This window comes from Halichoerus grypus, chromosome 3, assembly GCF_964656455.1.
Source record: "Halichoerus grypus chromosome 3, mHalGry1.hap1.1, whole genome shotgun sequence".
NCBI lineage: Eukaryota > Metazoa > Chordata > Mammalia > Carnivora > Phocidae > Halichoerus > Halichoerus grypus.
In genome coordinates this window covers 178043493-178062410 of record NC_135714.1, presented here as the reverse complement: position 1 = coordinate 178062410, position 18918 = coordinate 178043493, and the positions used below count along the sequence as shown (strand labels likewise).

General features: G+C 44.9%; 2 non-coding genes across 2 annotated transcripts; both read left to right on the top strand.

Annotated features, from left to right (window-relative positions):
* Positions 1–71: 71 nt before the first annotated feature.
* LOC118538048 (small nucleolar RNA U13) lies at positions 72–175 on the top strand. Its single transcript, XR_004918416.1, has one exon. It is a non-coding gene; the product is annotated as a small nucleolar RNA U13 (small nucleolar RNA).
* A 7753-nt stretch (positions 176–7928) lies between these two features.
* LOC118538047 (small nucleolar RNA SNORA70) lies at positions 7929–8065 on the top strand. Its single transcript, XR_004918415.1, has one exon. It is a non-coding gene; the product is annotated as a small nucleolar RNA SNORA70 (small nucleolar RNA).
* Positions 8066–18918: the final 10853 nt, after the last annotated feature.

The following is an 18918-nucleotide window of genomic DNA, read 5'->3' as shown; positions in this document are numbered from 1 at the left end:
CCCAAGTCTGTCACCCTTTCTTAAAAGTCAGTGGGACATACTCGGGACTCCTTAACAGCCCCGACCTTACGATCCTTTTGTAGTTCATAAGCGTGATGATTGGGTGTTCACGCCGTTGTGTGATATGTGCCTCCCTCAAACCTTGTTACGACCTGGGCACATTACCCGTCTGACGTGAACTTGGAGGATCCTTTTATTCTTCAGTATTTCAAAAGAGTTAGGGCTTTGGTTATTCCTAGGCTGTGTTGCGTCTGCAGGTTGTAGGAGCAGGGAGAGGTTTTGCCAGTTTGTTTGGGGGCATCTAGCTTTCCAGTTTCAGAGTCTGGTTTGATGCAGGTTGTAGCTTTTTATCTAGGAGCCGGCTTCTTAAAGCGCATATCCGCAGGCTGCTGCAGGTGAGGTGCCAGTGTCGGGCGAGGACTTGGCTTGTGGGATCTGACCCCCACCCAGGCGCGGGGCGGTCGCGGCGGCACAGTCGCACTGCAGGCGGGCCCGCGGGTGTGAGCGCGCTGTGGTCCGTGGCAGACCCCCGCAGTACTGGGTCTGGGCGGCAGGCGGCGCCGGGAGCAAGCTCCCGAGCCAGCGGGCGGAGGCGATCTGCAGGTTCAAGCTGGGCGGCCCACAACCACCTGTCTTTGGCTCGGTTTCGACAGACGAGACGAGGCGGAGCGGGGCGGAGAGCCACTGCCCAGTGCGACCCCTTGTCCTTGCCCGTGTCATGCTACGTCGGCACTGCTTGTCCCTCGCTGCGGGTTCCCTGAGTGTAGAATTGTGTCCAGTTGACATGGGGTACCCCATGGGAGGGTAACGATGCCTGGGAGTTCGTCCGTGGCTGCATGGCTGCATGTAGCTTCCCCCGTGTCGTAGGAGCCCGGGGAAGCGGCCTTCGTTGCTGCCCAGGCGTGAGCGGGAGCGCGGAGAAATGGGCGGCGCACACCTGGAGGGGTCGGAGAGCCGGCTCGGCTGCTGCTCGGAGGGGGCCCCTCGGCGGGCAACCCCTCAGCTCGCGGCCGCTGCTCAAATCCGCGCTGCGGGGCGGGCCGGCTGGGCCTCCGCCGTGCACCCCGCAGGTCGCCTACGGGCCTCGGGATTCCTGCGCCCCCCAAGAGTCCAGAGAGAGCCCTGCAGGGTTTTTCCGATCTTGGGGTGTGTGTGTAGGGAGGGAGGTGTCAACGGTAGTTTCTCCTCCGCAGCGGGTGATTATGGTCCGGGAAGACACAGTGCTTTTTTCCCACCCGGGAGAGAGGGCACTGCTTGCGAGTATCCTGTCGTCTGCGCTTCTTTGCTCCCTTCCTCGTTCGCTCGCTGTGTGCCCTTGAAGAGTTCAGTAACCTCTCTGTGCCGTAATTTCTTTAACGGTAAAATGTGAGGCATGATAGTCCCTACTTCTTAGGATTGTTATTTTAAAATAAAGGAGTTAAGTATGTGTCAACAGCTTAGAACCATCTCTGGTGAGTGTTAAATTCAATACCGGCGTTAATTGTTAAACCACAGCTTATGTATTAATTTACGTTTCCTCTTTTGAGGGGGTTTTGTGGTTAGGACCCTTCCTCTCTGCCTCTTTGATTTGGCCTTGCCTTCTCTGACCAATTGGTGGCACTCATGATTTTCTAAGTAGTTTCAAACATTGATTAAAAAAACAAAACAAAACTGAGTTCCTCCCATGGGGATTCTCCCATATTAAGGTCCGTGTGGGAGCAAGATGCCAATCAACAGAGTGTCATTGTGTCCCTCCTGTGTGTGAGCCTGTCTGCCCTGTTCCACGCACCCTTTGTGCTAAGTGGATCCAAGATCTCACTCTCTTGTGAGCAAAGCGCTTGTATTGCAGTGGTCTCCCCCTCTTCACTCTGAGTTTCCTGAGGCCAGAGACCATGTCTTTATCCCCAGTGCCTGGCACGATTTAGCAACGCAATAAATGTTTGTTGAACCCACAAGTCTATCCACAGAAGACTGGCTGACTAAACCAGGGTACACCCACACAAAGCTGTTCTGTATAGCTTTACCAAAGAATGAAGCCCGTCTCTGTGGAAGGCCACAGAACTCCAGGATACATCGAGTGAAAAAAGCAAGGCTGGAACCACATATACATTGCCTTTCTTCTAACAAAGATGTGTGCTTTTGCTTACATTTTCAAGAAGAGGCAAAGCAAGTGTAAATCACAAACTAATAAAAATGGTTACATATAAGGAAAAAACAGAGTGAAGGGAATGGGAGTGGAAACCAGGCTTATTTTCATATACTGTGTTTTATAGTTTGACTTTGGAATCACGTAAATGGCTTACATGATTATTTTTTTAAAAGAAAATAAAGCATTTTCCAAAAGAAAAAAAAAGCCACTAATCAGAGTGTATCAGGAGTTACTGACATAACTACCTGGAAAAATAAGTAACTGACTTTAAAACTCATTATTTTGACTATATATCCTTAGGGTGACACATCCTCAGGATAAAAAAGAATGGCAAAGAAATCAAACTACACTTACTAATAGTATTTGTTAGTAATAATACTGGTATTGTTGTTTAGCTGCTATTGCATGTATTTGTGTTTTACATCTATATGTTTAAGTAAAATAGTAAATAAGTAATGGAATTGATATCGTTAGATACCAAGGTCTTCAGTGAGAGATGAAGGGATACAAGTATCAAGTCAATGATGTTAGGGATAAGTTGTATAATGGAAAATTTGAATCAGCAAAGGTAGTATGAGTCATAATTTTTCTCTTTCTACAAAATACATATATGTTAGCTGTGTCCACTGAAAAGGCCAAGAAGCAATGGCAATCCATTGCCTATGAGCACCCCTAGTGTCCAAACTGATCATCTAAATGCCATTGCCCACTAAGAGGAACAAAGACCCCTCTAGGAGATGACTGATTTCAGAACTGGGGCAGGGATTGTGTAAAGATGAGCCTGTGGCATTTTGTTATGCCCCAGAATAAGGTGGCTATCAAATACTACTGGGGTTATGTCAAAAGAGCCCAAGAGCAAAGATAAAGGGGCACCCTTTGGCTAAAGATGGAACAGTTTGGGCTGAAGAAAGAATAATGACTAATTGATTGAAACATATCAAATGTATACAAATCCATGAATGCATAGTAATATTTTTTAAAATCCCTCATTGTTTACTCTTGTATTGCCTAAGGAACTATTTGTTTGGAAAACTGGTAAATAAGGGGAAAAAATTAAGCATTTATTCTGCTATCATTTCAGGATACCCAAATAGTTTGTAAGGAAAATAAATGCAACAGAACAGTTGGACTTAGAGAGTGACTCCTCACAACTCATAAAGAAACACTGGGACAAGCAACAATAGCTATTAAAAGTATGAGGTCGGGGGCACCTGGCTGGCTCAGGGAGTTGAGTGTGTCTGCCTTTGGCTCGATGGTGAGCCTGCTTCTCCCTCTGCCTGCCGCGCCCCCTGCTTGTGTGCTCTCTCTCTCTCTCTCTCTCACTGACAAATAAATAAATAAAATCTTTTAAAAAAATAAAAGTATGAGGTGGGGGGCACCTGGCTGGCTCAATGAGTGGGTAGAGCATGGGACTCTTGATCTCAGGGTGGTAAGTTCAAGCCCCATCTTGGGCATAGAGATTACTTAAAAATTAAAATTAAAATATGTTGGTGGGAAACCTATATTGGCTGAATCAAACTAAAAACCCTGAACCCACTGATTTATCTTAACATCACTGAGTGAGACAGACAGATACCACATGCCTCCTGTTGCAATAGGAAGTACACAGCGTCTACGAAATATTCTTGCACAAACATTGAATCTTCATCTAATCAAACTTCCAGATCTAACTACCAAATGGCAAGAAACATGGAGGACAAAGAAACAGATGAAAAGAGACTACAATGGTTTAATCAGTCGAATCAGGATGTGGGAAGTTCCACAAATTACCCGGTTTCTTCAATCGATGACGAGCATGAAAGAAATGGAGTAGAGGGAGAACTGATAGAGATTAAAAGTTTTTAAAGACATCTCAACCAAATGCAGTGTCGGATCTTGTTCTCAATATGTTGGAAAAAGACATACTGAAGGCAACTGGGAGAAATTTGAACATAGACTCATTATTAGGGTGTTCATATAATCTGTCATCTAAACAGGGCATGTTGAAAGTTAAAGGCTACAAAGGTGTAAATTGGGTCTGTCCAGGCCAACTTGATTACCCTGGGGTTGCACAATTGTGTGGAATTATTGTTAATTTTTAGATTGACAACATTATTATGTTTATTTTTATAAGCTCTATGTCAGAAAAGCAACTCTCAAAACTTCTAGTCTCAAAACTCCTTACACTTCTAAAAATTACTGAGTCATACTCCCAAGGATGTCTAGCATCAAGAACGCTGGAAATAACGAATTTTGGAAAAGCTGTGGAGAACTGGAACGCCTATACATAGGTGGTTGAAATGTAAAATGGTGCCGCTACTGTGGGAAACAGTTTGGCAGTTTCTCAAAAAGTTAAGCATAGCGTAACACAGAGTTAGACTCAGCAATTCTGGCCCTAGGTATAGAGCCCAGAGAACTAAAAACATGTATTCATACAAAAACTTGGACACAAATGTTCTTAGTAGCATTATTCATACTAACCAAAAGTGGAAACAACCCCAAAGTCCATCAACTGATGAACGAATACACAAAATGTGGTATATACGTACAGTGGAATATTAGGTACAAAAAGTAATGAGCTTCTGGCACCTGCTACCATGTGGATGAGTCCTAAAGACAGTATGCTAAGTGAAATAAGCCGGACACAGAAGATTCCATGTATATCAAATGTTCAGAACAAACAAGTCAGAGTCAGAAAGAGGATGAGGAGGGGGAAGAATTGAGACTGACTGGTAACGGATATGGAGTTTCTTTTTTAGGGTGATATGAATGTTCTGGAATTAGCTAGTGGTGATGGTTGCCCAACCTTGTAAAAATACTAAAACCTACTGAATTATATACTTTAAAAAGGTGAATTCTTTGGTATGTGAATTAAATCTCAGTTAAAACACTAAAAAAGTATTGAGGACCCCCAAGAGCTTTTCTTTATGTGAAATACATATTTTTTTTTTCCTATAGTAGAAATTAGGGGCACCTGAGTGGCTCAGTCAGTTAAGCATCTGCCTTCGGCTCAGGTCATGATCCCTGGGTCCTGGGATCGAGCCCCGCACCAAGCCCTCAGCGGGGAGACAGCTTCTTCCTCTCCTCTGCCCCTTCTCTCTGCTCGTGCTTGCTTTCTTTCTTTCTCTTCTCTTTCTTTCTTTCTTTCTTTCTTTCTTTCTTTCTTTCTTTCTTTCTTTCTTTCTTTCTTTTTCTTTCTTTCTTTTTAAAAATATTTTATTTATGGGGCACCTGGGTGGTTCAGTTGTTAAGCATCTGCCTTCGGCTCAGGTCATGATCCCAGGGTTCTGGAATCGAGCCCCACATCGGGCTCCTTGTTCTGTGGGGAGCCCACTATTCCCTCTCCTCCCTGCTTATACTCTCTCACTGTCTCTCCTTCTCTCTCTCTCTCAAATAAATAAATAAAATATTAAAAAAATAAAAAAATAAAAGATTTTATTTACTTATTTGACAGAGAGAGAGGCAGTGAGAGAGGGAACACAAGCAGGGGGAGTGGCAGAGGGAGAAGCAGGCTTCCCGCGGAGCAGGGAGCCTGATGCGGGGCCATGCAGGGCTCAATCCCAGGACCCTGGGATCATGACCTGAGCTGAAGGCAGACGCTTAACAACTGAGCCACCCAGGCACCCCTCATGCTCTCTTTCTCTCATGTGCTCTCTCAAAATAAATAAATATAATCTTTAAAAAAATAAAAAATAAAATAAAATATCCATTTGATTCTCTTAAAACAGCAACAACATAAATACACATATTGAAATAAATATGTTTTCAAACTTATTTTTATGAAAAATAAGTATATAGTCCAAGACCAAAAAAAAAAAAAAAAAAAACAGAGTGGCATTGTCTTACATTTTTGTGAAGAGATTTGTAAAAATGTGCAACTCTCTGTCATATCGGTTTAGTTCAAGACAGCTGGATTCTCAGATCTGTCTGTGCCTGCAAACATCCATGAGAGGGTGAGAATGAAAGACAAACAGCATATTCGTACTATTATATAGTTTTCAGCTGGCAGACCTCCCGAGAGGAAAACCTTCAGGGGCCTCCAGATCACACTTTGAGAACTGCTATCAGAAGTACACGCAAGTATTACCAGTTGACATGAGATCACGTCTGGGATTGACTTCACATTACTTCTTGGATACACACAGGTGCAGAGATGACTCCGAAGCGGATACGTAAAGATGCAGAGATGGAGCAGTCCCTGCTTCAGCAGGCTCTCATCCGCGGGGCGCACACTGAGAGGGGGTGTGGGGAAGAGCCGTAATGAAGGCCTTTGAGAAACAATGCCACCTAACCCGAGGGTCAGACACTCTGCTCAGGGCCTTCCAGATGCTTCATCTCACAGCCACCCTCTGAGACTGGCACCATCCTCACCATTCAGCAAGATGAGGAAATGAAGCGAAGAAGCTGGGCAACTTGCCCAAGATGCCACAGTGGAAAGGGGTCATGTGGGGACTGGAGGTGAGGTCCGTTTGACCCCCAAAGCCTGTGCTCCTCACGGCTCTAACCTTCCATTCTAAACCTCTGGGTGCACAATGGTGGAGGGTCACTTTTGCTACACACCTCATGAATGGCCCCCCTCCACACAAGCCCAGATGGTCACCTGGGGAGCCTATAGTCTTCAGAAGAACTAATAATAATAATCACTGGATTGGTCATTACATGGCACCTGGCCCCTCATCCAATCCACACAATTTAAATCCGCGGACTAAGCATTTTATCCACATGCGCTGTCTTCTCCTTAACTCTCCCTTCCTCTCCCTCCCGGTTTTGGGAAGCAATCTGGCAACATCTCTTCAAAGAATAAATGAATTCATTGGCAGCTGTGCTCCTGAGACCCTATCAAATACGGATGACCCTATGTAAGGCTATGGGTTCTTCGAGACCACGAGGATAAACAAGTAGGTTCACTGTATGGCTTCGTAGGGCAAAAACCTGAGCACAAAGTGAAGGCTCGTCAGTAACACCTCCACACTGGGGAATTCTCCCTCCATTTACTAAGAGAATGAAGCGGAGCTAAACCAGAGGACTGACTAGGAGGGGTCCCCGCAAGGTGTTGTGCAATGGTGAGCCTAGCATGCAAAGGACGCTATGGCCACCTGTTTATAAGACAGTGCTTTAGGGGCGCCTGGGTGGCTCAGTTGTTAGGCGTCTGCTTTCGGCTCGGGTCATGATCCCAGGGTCCTGGGATCGAGCCCCGCATCGGGCTCCCTGCTCGGCGGGAGGCCTGCTTCTCCCTCTCCCACTCCCCCTGCTGGTGTTCCCTCTCTCGCTGTGTCTCTCTCTGTCAAATAAATAAATAAAATCTTTAAAAAAAAAAAAAAAAGACAGTGCTTTAAAAAATGCGTGCCTTGAGACGGCTGGGTGGCTCAGTCGGTTAAGCGGCTGCCTTCAGCCCGGGTCATGATCCCAGGACCCTAGGATTGAGTCCCACATTGGGCTCCTTGCTCAGCAGGGAGCCTGCTTCTTCCTCTCTCTCCCTCTGCTTGTGCTCTCTCTGTCAAATAAATAAAATCTTTAAAAAAATAAAAATTAAAAATTAAAAAAATTAAAAAAATAAAAAATGCATGCCTTTCTAAGTAGATACATGCCTAGGTGTGGGTCGAAGAATACCTGAGTAAGGAGAAAACACGGGAGGATACATCCCAGCTTCTCAGCATAGATGGCCTTGGGCACTCAGCTGGGGAAAAGGAGGAAGAGAGGAAGCGGCTGGAGCTTAGCAAAACAAAAACACAGAAAGGAAAAACTGGCCACCCCTCTTCCCAAAGCACATATGTGACCGTGCGTACCCACATAAAATTATCTATGAACGTGGTTATGGACAAAGAGGTTAAATTTTTAACTATTTCCTCTCTTTGTCCATGGGGGCCCAGTGTGCTATGGCTGCAAACAGTAGCCTCCTTGGTAGTGTATGCAGCCTGTTGATTGTATGGGTTGCCCTAAGGGACCTTGAAGACAGCCCTTTCCAGTGGATATTGAGTCTGACCTCATGCTATCTCCAAGCTAGGCTGCAGAGAGGTATGCGGGGTGCCTTTGGAAAGCCCCAGAGCACAGTAGCCAGGGTCCACATTGGCCAAGTCATCATGTCCATCCGTACCAAGCTGCAGAACAAGGAGCATGTGACTGAGGCCTACGCAGGGCCAAGTTCAAGTTCCCTGGCCGCCAGAAGATCCACATCTCCAAGAAGTGGGGCTTTACTAAGTTTAATGCAGATGAATTTGAAGACATGGTGGCTGAAAAGCGGCTTATCCCGGATGGCTGTGGGGTCAAATACATCCCTAATCGTGGCCCCTTGGACAAATGGAGGGCTCTGCATTCATGAGAACCTCGGCATTGCCCCCTCCCTATTCATGCCCACCAATAAAACCTACTTCCTGTCAAAAAAAAATTTTTTTTAACTATTTCCTTTAAGGAGAAATGGAAGAATGCAATAAATTCCAGAGATTTGGTGGCTAAACCTTTAGCCGTACCTCTCAGGTTTTCCGAGACCATATGACTGACGATGTGAGGTGAAGACTTCCTCATCAGGAGAAACAAAAATGAGAGAAAGTAAAAACAAAAAAAACAAGTGTTTGCTCCCTTTCCTTCTCCGAAGAGTCAAAACTGATGTGTTTAGAGCACGACAGCATTTGCAGCTCCATCTTTCAGGGTTCACGTGGTCGCGGCGTGGTTAATAATAGGATTGGGAACACACTGGAAGGTAATTACTGCTTGCAGCAAAGCCACTTTTCTGATTACGGGCCAACTGGAAAAATGAGAGTCCAATATTTACAACCCCTGAAGGCCTATGGAGAATGAGGTGACCACTATCTCCTTTTGCCTGTGAGGGTACATAATGAAGGCTGGTTTGGGTGAAAAGAGTATACTAATTATTTGCACCAAATGGCTTTTAATGAGCTAGAATTCTTTGAAACACCGTAGTAAAGAGAGCTATAAACAAAAGAATCTTGTAAACATAGAATATCCACCGGAATAACAAAAGTCAGAGCCATGTTGAAAATTTGACCCAGCATGTCAGCTTTCACTGTGCTATAAATCCATCACATCTCGAGTATACCTTTCTCCCTCCTAAACGCCTAGGTTCGCTTCGCTTCTTTTTCAGATCTGTGCCGTCAGCTTAATATTTCTACACGTGTTTTTTATTAGGAGAGTGTATGATGTAAGCACATCTTACCCAGGGGCTGTTCCTTCCACAGGGACTGGGCTCCTTCTCACTGTGTCTCTTGGAGGACCTCACCCCAACGGCATTCCCTTCCTGTGCCCTCATCATTCCCACGGGTGCTCCCAAAGGCTCACTCCGTTCCACTGGTCAAATGTTCTCCCTGACGCCATGCCCCTCTGCAGCAAGGACCCTTTCTCTGCTCAGCAAACGTCTCAAAACCGAAAACAAAGTAACAAACCCACACATGTTGTCTCTCACTCCCCACCTACATCATTCGTTTAGAATTTCATTTGTTATGGGAAGCTTGCTCCTGGTTATCTCTCTTGAGTTTTGAAAACTTTATAATAGCTCCCCTCTGTGAAATGCATTGAAGAAACAAGGCCGTTTGTCTTGTAAAAGGACTGAACCTTTGGATTTGGCAGATTGGTGCTTCTTGTTGTCATTGAATTTTCCTCTTTGTCTCCCCCATTTCCTATGGAGAGATTGTCAGACCTAGAGGCAGGATTAAGTGCAGGATCAGCCTTGGGGGAAGGGCCGCGTACTTACGATTTTATCACTAGAGGCCTGTGATTTCCCACTTTTACTGATGAGAGATCGATCTGCTATAAAGTTCCCCATCAGTCTTTCCCCTGATATTTCATTAGTTTGTACAGGAAAAGTAGGGTGAAGGCTTGATTCTTCCCCTTTATTGGCCAAGTTTTAGAATGAGTTTAGTGCTCTAGTAGCCTTCAGTGGAAACCTGATATTTTGCTGTTGTTAGTTTCATATGATCTCAAGGAATTCTGTAGATTTGATGAGTTTCATTCCATTGTCATTATTCTTTTCATACTCAAATTGTCCTATCCCTTGCCGAAGGGAGGCTTTTTTTTTTTTTTTAAGATTTATTTATTTATTTTAGAGAGGAAAAAGAGAGCATAGGCATGCGCACTTGCGTGAGTGAGGGGAGGGGCAGAGGGAGAGGGAGAGAAGCCGACTACCTGCTGAGAGGGAAGTCCAACAGGGGCTCCTCTCTGGCGATCTCATCACCCTGGGATCATGCCCTGAGCTGAAATCAAGAGTCGGGCACTTAACCAACTGAGCTGCCCAGGTGCCCCTGGCCAAAGGGAGTCTTAAAAAATTTTTTTTTAAAAATACAGTCTAATTTTTAGGGTAGTTTTAGGTTCACACCAAAATTGAGCGGAAGGTACAGATTTCCTATATACCCCTTGTCCTCCTCTTCTTCCCCCACACATATTCGAGGCCAATGGGAGTCTTTTAATTTTGGCTCCTGTGTCTTTCTGACATGAGCAGTAGTCTTGGGTTTCTTCCTTGCTTTCTAGAATGGCAAGATTGAATCAACCATTCAGGAGCCCTAGCTCCTTCTAAGGGGAAATGCTATTTAAAGGCTATAATCTGAACAGTGGAATGCCATTGCTCCTGAGGTTTTTTTCTTATTTTAGGTTTCCAGGCTCAGCAGACACATCTAGGAAATATGTGTTCTTTAGAAAATGAAAATAAATCATGGGCTCATGTTGATATTTCCAATTGAAATTAAGATATTAGGCTTATACTTTTAAAGTATGAGACATCTCTTTCACTGAAAATCTTATCTTCTCACAACATTAACAATTACTTCTTTGCTTTATCCTAAATATACACATATAGGTATTTAAATAAAAGTGTTATCACTAAAGGTTATTGAACATGATTGAAGATTTCTTTGCTGCTCTTTTTTGTCTTTAGGATATATGAGTAAATAATTACAATCAAATTCTACGCATCAAGCCACCTGAAAAATTCTTTACTTTTTCTTTTTTTTTTTAATTTTTTAAAAAGATTTTACTGATTTATTTGACAGAGAGAGAGAGAGAGGGCACAAGCGGGGGGAGCAGCAAAGGGAGAAGCAGGCTCCCTACTGAGTAAGGAGCCCGATGCAGGGCTCGATCCCAGGACCCTGGGATCATGACTGAGCCACCTACACGCCCCCCCCCCAACTTTTTTCTTTCATTTATGGCTCTGTGACCAACTTGATCTATGTTTAGTAGATTCATATATTTTTGTTTCTTTTCAGTATTTTAGGAAGGGCTTCTTTCTTCTCACTTTTCAACACACTCCACTCTGCCTCCATCCCCCCACCCCCCCCCCCACACACACACTTCAGCAAAACTGCTTTTGGGCCACCAATAACCCCCTCATTGCCAAAGTCAGCAGCCACTTTCCTACATCTCTTAATTTGATTGCTAAGGAACATTTGACTCTTGATCTTCCTCCCTGTAAAGCCTTCTCTTCTCTAGCTTGTGGAGAGCTCACCTCTCCTGGTTCTCTTTCCACCTCTGTCATTCCTTCTCCTTCCCCACATGCTCTGCCTCCTCCCAATCTTGAAAGGTGGTGCTTCAGGACCTCTCATGGACCCCTTTCTCATTGCCAGTCCTCTCCCCCAAGGGGAGCCCATGCTGCCCGTGGCCTTCAATCCCATCTGTAGGTTCAACCCCCACTGTGGACATCTAGTTCACGCGTGCCGCTGAGCTTCAGAATGGTGCACTTCAGACTCCTGCCTAGCATCTCCTTCGGTGTGCCTTTGGGTAAATTTAATATTTCTGAACTGAAATCGGAATCTTCCCCTCTAAAGCTTTTCTTTCTATAACCTCATTCTCATTGAATAACCCTTCCCTCCACCAAGCCATTTAGCCAGAAACCGGTCATCCTTGCTAGTCCCTCCCTCCCCAGATGAAATCTGGTAGTGAGTTCTATTGATTTTTTTTTCCCCAAAAAATATATCCTGAACTCATTAGTTTCTCTTTGCTGCCACTACCACCATCTCAGTCCACGCCCGCCTCACTGAGCCACTTGGGTAGCCTTCCAGTTGGCCTCTCACTTCCAACCTTGCCCACCATTATCTCCATGAAAAAGTCAACTCAATGTCACTTCTCTTAACTCCTGAGACTGTCAACTCAAAACTCCTTACTGTGGCCACTTGGCCCTACAGGACGTGCCCCAGCGTCCCTTCAGTCTCATCTTGCACCCCATTTCCCTTCTCTTGTTGAGCACCAACCACACCGGATTTGTTCCTCAACAACCCAGGCTCCGTCTGGCTTCCCCGTCCTCACAGATGCTTCTTCTGTCTGGTCTTCCCTCAGCTCTTGTCATGCTTCAGGTTCCTGCTTCAGTGCCTCTTGCTCAGAAAGGCCTTTCCTGCCTGCACTCATACCCACCCCACGTTTAATTTAGGTGGGTGCTGCATGCTTGATCATGTTTGGCACATGTATACGTGATGTTTGTTTAGTGTCTCTCATACGACCACACGCATCCTGGGAGCAGGGGCCATTTTGGTCTCTGGTGGTTGGCACAGTGGCTGCATGCAGCAGGCATTCAATTCATCGGCCGATCTCGATGCATCGGCATTGGCTGATGAATAAATTTAAAATGTTTGAGATACGTAGTCCTCCATCTTTGGCTCTAAGTACGATGACCCATACCTGGCTTCTCTACAGACAGCCTATTCGCTGGCTATCAGCTATGCCCAGTGAAGGAAAGCAAAGTGCAGCCCCTATGACATCGGGTATACCTGATACAGGACTATTGGACTGTTGGGGGAAATACACACGCTTTCTTATTTCTTGCAGATTTTTCACTTGGTCCACTTACTTGGGGGTCTAAGTCCCTATTTAGAAACAAAAATAGCTTATATTTGAATGTGACTTTGAGTCTGTATTACATGTGCTTTTATGTACTCTTCCTTTTTTTTCATTTTTAAAAATTTAAGTTCAATTAATTAACATATAATGTATTATTGGTTTCTGAGGTACACTTCTTGACCACACTCTGGATGCAGTTACTATTAGCTCCATTTTACGGAGGAGAAAGGTGAGGCCTCACTTATAGAACCAGGCTGGGTTGGGGCGCCTGGGTGGCTCAGATGGTTAAGCGTCTGCCTTCGGCTCAGGTCATGATCCCAGGGTCCTGGGATCGAGTCCCACATCGGGCTCCCTGCTAGGCGGGGAGCCTGCTTCTCCCTCTGCCTCTGCCTCTCTTTCTCTCTCTCTCTCTCTCTGACTCTCATGAATAAATAAATAAAACATTTAAAAAAAAGAACCAGGCTTGGTCTCCCAGCTAACTGGAGACAGTGCTGGGTTTAAAACGCATTTTTTGTTTATTCCACTGCACAAATTAACCTCATAATGAGGAGCAGCAAGGAAGGTACCCCTGATCTCCTAAAAAAGCCACAGTTCATCACTGTAAACCTTTTGTTTCTCAAATACTGAGCCCTCCCCCCCACTGTAAAACTAATAATTACGAACAAAAACCATTCATTCAAAATTTCTCTCTCTACATTTGTGCTCGCTTCATGCATTTCTCCTTGTAAACCCGACTTAAGGAAATTCCGTTGTATTCTAGAGCAATGTCTCACTTTAAGAAAAACTGATTTTATATGAAGATTTTAGTGTTTCAAAGTTCAGAAATTAAATGAAAAGTCCTCAGCCCTCATTTTAAATACTTTTTTAGACCTAAAAAGACTCAAACATAGAATTCCCTTAAATGATGAAAGCTGCCTTACACATTTAAGGCAATTATTCATTTCAATGTGAGCCATTACCAGAGCATATAAAGTAGAGATGCCTGTAAATGCATTGCCTGTTTCTCAATCTGAATGGATAAATTTCTAATTTTCAGACTTGCAATGAATTTGCTATATTACTGTCTTTACTATATCTTCAGCATTTAACAAAGGAGTAATCTGCTGCTTTGCAGAATAATTAAGTTGAGGCCATTACATTCTAACCACAAAGAAATGCAGATTTTCCCGTCTTTGGCATTCTTCCTTTCAAAAAATGTTGTTTAAAGTGGTATTTAAAAGATAATTCTAGCTTGCTAAATTTAGGGTGTGGAAAAAGTCCAAAATGAGAATATTCCATGGGTAATTGTGCAAGAAATGTTAGTATGTGCAGTAAGAGGAGGATGTCCTACACTCCCAATGCATTTCTCCCCTCCCGCGTCCCTTCTTTTTTCCTTGATGCCAGCATAAAATTGAGCAAAGTTAAAAGTTACCAGAGGCAGTGAATAATGCTTTACTCACCTCATTTTAAATATAAAATGATCTCATATCTGAGTAATTTCTAAAACCACCCTGACGTCAGAACTTCCCTTCAGAATTTATCAGCAAGTTATCAGAAAGTGCATATCTTCATATTCAAGGCAGATTTCTGGTCATTCTCAGTTCACTTGCAAACAGAGAAGCTGACTGTAAAATTTAATATAAGAAGTGTCCCGGTCTATGAAGTTTACTTTAAAATGCTTTGAAAAATACATTGATTATGGATAAATGGATAGATATGGGATAAAACAAATACAACAATATGTTCATTGTGGAATGTAGGTGGTTCACTCTATACTTCAACCTGAAAAGGAAAATGGTGGAGGGGCCCAAGGTGAATACGGACGGTCACCTTAGCTCCCAGGTGGCAGCCCGAGAGGGTGTCCGTGGAGGAAGCTGTGCGGGTTCTTGGTTGAGCTGGACCCTCAACACCTCAGCAAGCTTCCCATACTGCAGACTGGGCACCAGGGATGATAGATGTGGGGTCCCTGGGGCCCAGAGAACAGACAGATCGGTTGTTTCATAGTGTGTACAGAGGATGGGGGGAGAGGAGTGATCTGCGTAAGACTCTAAGGCTCATGAATAATTTAGGAAGGAAGGCAAACACAGTTGTGTACACAAAGATGAGGAGAAGTGGGTGGCTCAGGGTCAAAGGCAACTGGAAGGCAAGAAAACAATCTATTTCTGGAGTGACTGAGTTTGTGATGGAGGTTTATGCTTGCAACATAATATTGAAGCCCACCACGAAGTTGTTTGCCCCTTCCTCTTTATCCATCCAGATTTAAAATACTCCAGTTCCTTCCTCAGAGGACTTTAGCTTCTCTGTTTTCCTGCAGACATAAAAATCTGACTAAAATTACTTAACAGAGATTTGGTTACTACTGAAGAATACTGGAGAGGGCAGAGAGGATGACCGCTTGGCTGGGTACAATCACGCTATTGCATTTTGGATTTGTTTGGATTTTTCTCGCCCAACTTGACATCCTCTGTGCTTCCAAATCAGCTTCTCGCCACTGAAGCAAACCTGGGTTTTCCTTCTGTTGGGCTTGGATTTGTCGGCCCCTCTCATATTGCATCATGCCTTTAAAGTCATCATGGATTCTCCTCCGGTCTTGGAGGGTATCAGCCACCATCTTAAGACTTCATGAGCATATATAAATATTAAACACTTAGAAACCCAGAGCTGGCCCCCAGAGGAACTCACACCATCATCTGGGTAAAAACCCTTAGGAACTGGTGTATCTTTTGAACCATTCATGACAATCATGGCCCATCAGGAGGGTTCTGAGGTGGCTTGGTGCTCTCAGTAATGTCACAGAGTAGGCTGTGATGAAGAAAACAGGAAGAGGGAGAAAAAAGCAATGAGAAAGGAGAGAAAGTGAACAAGAAAAAATGTGCTGAGGTATAGCAGTGATGGAGAGCAACAAGACTGTGAAGAGTACTGGGAGCCACCAACTGGACATTTCCCCTTCTACAGAGCACATGCCCTGGTTTGTTGTTGAGACTGTCATATAGGGACAGAAGGAGAAGCCACTTCAAAGCACAAAGTGGCATTGGTCATATCCCCCGTCTACATAGTATGTCAGTTTTTTTTTTTTAAGATTTTATTTATTTGACAGCGCGAGAGAGCACAAGCAGGGGGAGCAGCAGAGGGAGAGGGAGAAGCAGGCTCTCTGCTGAGCTGGGAGCCCGATGCGGGGCTCCACCCCAGGATCCCAGGATCATGACCTGGGCCGAAGGCAGACACTTAATCATCTGCACCACCCAGGCACCCCAGTATGTCAGTTTACTAAAGGAAGAATTAAATGGTCATGATTTCTTAAAAGGTAGGACCAGTAGGAATTCAGGGTTGTTGATGGTCTGGGGTCTGAGGCAGGGTAAGCAGCTTGCTTTTCTCCCCATGAATGGCATTGGTTATATACCACTCCACATGACTGGTCATCATTTGACCTTCTTGTCTCCAATTGGATCCCATCTGTTGCTCTGCATCTGTGCATGTGACTTTGACAGATTCACCTGTAGTGAGTGATATGGTCAAGGGCATCCATGTTACGCTGACAGAAGAGGGTGGTAGAATGGAAGATACCCTCTGTGGAGGGTGGGTGGGCATGGCAAGGTTGGGGAGGCAGGAAAGGCTCTAGTGAGAATGGGAAAAGCCCCAGTGGGCAATGGATGACTTTGAGTTGGAATGGAAGACCTGTTGGGAGAGAAGGGGAATAGGAAGGTGCCATTCTTCAGGGCACCCATTTTCCCAATCTATCCAAGTCCCTGGCTTTCAAATTCTGCTCTGAGTGTCTTATTCCTACTTCAGTTAACCGTTTTGTAAATGGTGGATCCACAGCAGATTCTTTAAAAGAAGTAATCTGGGGCACCTGGGTGGCTCAGTTGGTTAAGTGTCTGCCTTTGGCTCAGGTCATGATCCCAGGGTCCTGGGATCGAGTCCTGTGTCAGGCTCCCTGCTCAGCAGGGGAGTCTGCTTCTCCCTCTGCCTCTCCCCCAGCCTGTGCTCTCTCTTAAATAAAATCTTTAAAAAATAAGTCATCTATTGTGGAGTTAAAAAAAATCCATGGTCCTAGCTAATGGTAAGCACACAAATCACTTGACAGTACTCTGGGGTTTTTGTCTTCCATGATGGCATCAGCCCAGAAGCTAACAGGACCTCCTGCTTTGAGTAGCTTCATGGAGGGCAGTCTGCCTCCAAAGCTATTGTTGGTCAACAAAGCCAACATTGAACTTAGATCTGCACATCTATGTAATTATGAGTAAGCCATTTATTTGCTTTTCTCAACACTCTTTTCCTAATCCCAAACTCAGAGGGGCATATACAGAAAGGAAAGCAAAACATTTTGTAAAAGAATTTGGTGGCTAAGTGGTCATTGTCTTCTGATTGAATGGTGCTTGCTTACCACCAATCATTGGAGTTCGGATCCTGGTATATATGATTATCACTCAGCTTCCTTCAGTTTTTTACTTTGGTTTTCATTTTTTTTTTTTTTTTAAGATTTATTTGAGAGATACAGAAATATAGAGAGCACAAGCAGGGAGGAGAGGGAGAAGCAGGCTCTCCACTAAGCAGGGAGCCCGATGCAGGGCTTGATCCCAGGACCCCAGGATCATGACCTGAGCTGAAGGCAGACACTTAACCGACTGAGCCACCCAGGCACCCTTGATTTTTTTTTAAAATAATCTATGCCCATACTGGGACTCGAACTCACAACCCCGAAATCAAGAGTCGCATGTTCTACGGACTGATGTCCGTTTTTTTTTTTTTTTTTACTCCTTGAAACATGATCAGGATGCAAATTCTTCTTCAGTAATAGTAATGTTACACACACTGTAGCTGCCTCTGAATATTTTGTGCACAGAGAAGAAAAGCATTGTCTTAGCTTCCAAATGGTACTTGGATCTTTTAAAAGCCTGATCTAAAGGAACTTTGGGATTCTCACTCTAACCTAAAGTTCCAGGCTCCCGGCCCACATGGGACTGTCTCACCCCCAGCCTTTCCCCACCTGAGCTTCATCTGACTTGTGTGCACTCTTGACACCCACCAGGCTGGTTAACCCTTGGAGTGCTTTCATCCAGGTCACTCCCTCAGGACTCAGCTCCAGTATCACCTCCCCACAGGACTCCTGCTGTCACATCCACACCAGTTGAGCTCAGTTTCTGCCCCATGAGCTTGCTCACTCCAAATACACGGTGCTTACACCCTTTCCAAAGGCAAGGGCTGTCCTGCCTTCCAGCACCTGGCAGCTTGGCAGGTGCCCTAGAAACACTGCTCCGAGAAACAAGACCACACTAATGACAGTGTATTTGGGACCAGTGACTATTTACCTTGTGACTGGTTACTGTCATTCCTCTCTGATCCGTGAAAACAGTTTTCGCCTCTATGCACTGTTCTACCGAGCTGGATTGAAGCGCTGCAAGTAATACAAGGCATTTTTACCCTGTCGTTTCGACTTCAGGACAATGCTCTTCAAGTTGCAAACACTTTACAGCCAACATTTTAATCGGAATATGCCAACGCTATGAGGAAGGGAGATGGTGAAGTAGGAGCATGTAGATATTGAAGCCAACCTGTAGACCACCTGCTTTCCCCCTCATCCCAGAAATGCATCCACCATGAGGCTGCAGCAGGAGCTAGAGGGTGGGAGGTCTTGCTTAGGAAAAGCACTTTATTCCCTGCACTGAAGCTGACCGGACTAGAGGAAGCGGGGCCCCTGATGAAGACAAGACCAGACTCTATAGGGTTGGTAACAGCAAGGAGGGGGCAGAGGCTTTAAGGAGCGGGAGTTACTCCTCAGAGTGTGGAGGAGGTACTTGGGTGAAGGACCCCACCAAGACAGGTGCTGGTAACTTCCCTAGGATGGGCAGATGCCCCAACTACACCTCAGGTCTGTCATGCATGAGCACCAGCTGTGCCAACAGCCTCCATGGTACCACTGCAGGGGTGGGAGGATATCACACCTACCCTTTAGGCCTGGCTCCTTTCAGTCCATGGGCAGCTCTCGCACATCTGTGACCCACCACTACACTCTACTTTGCTCAATATTCCTAGTGTGCACAGTACCCAGGGCTTGCTTC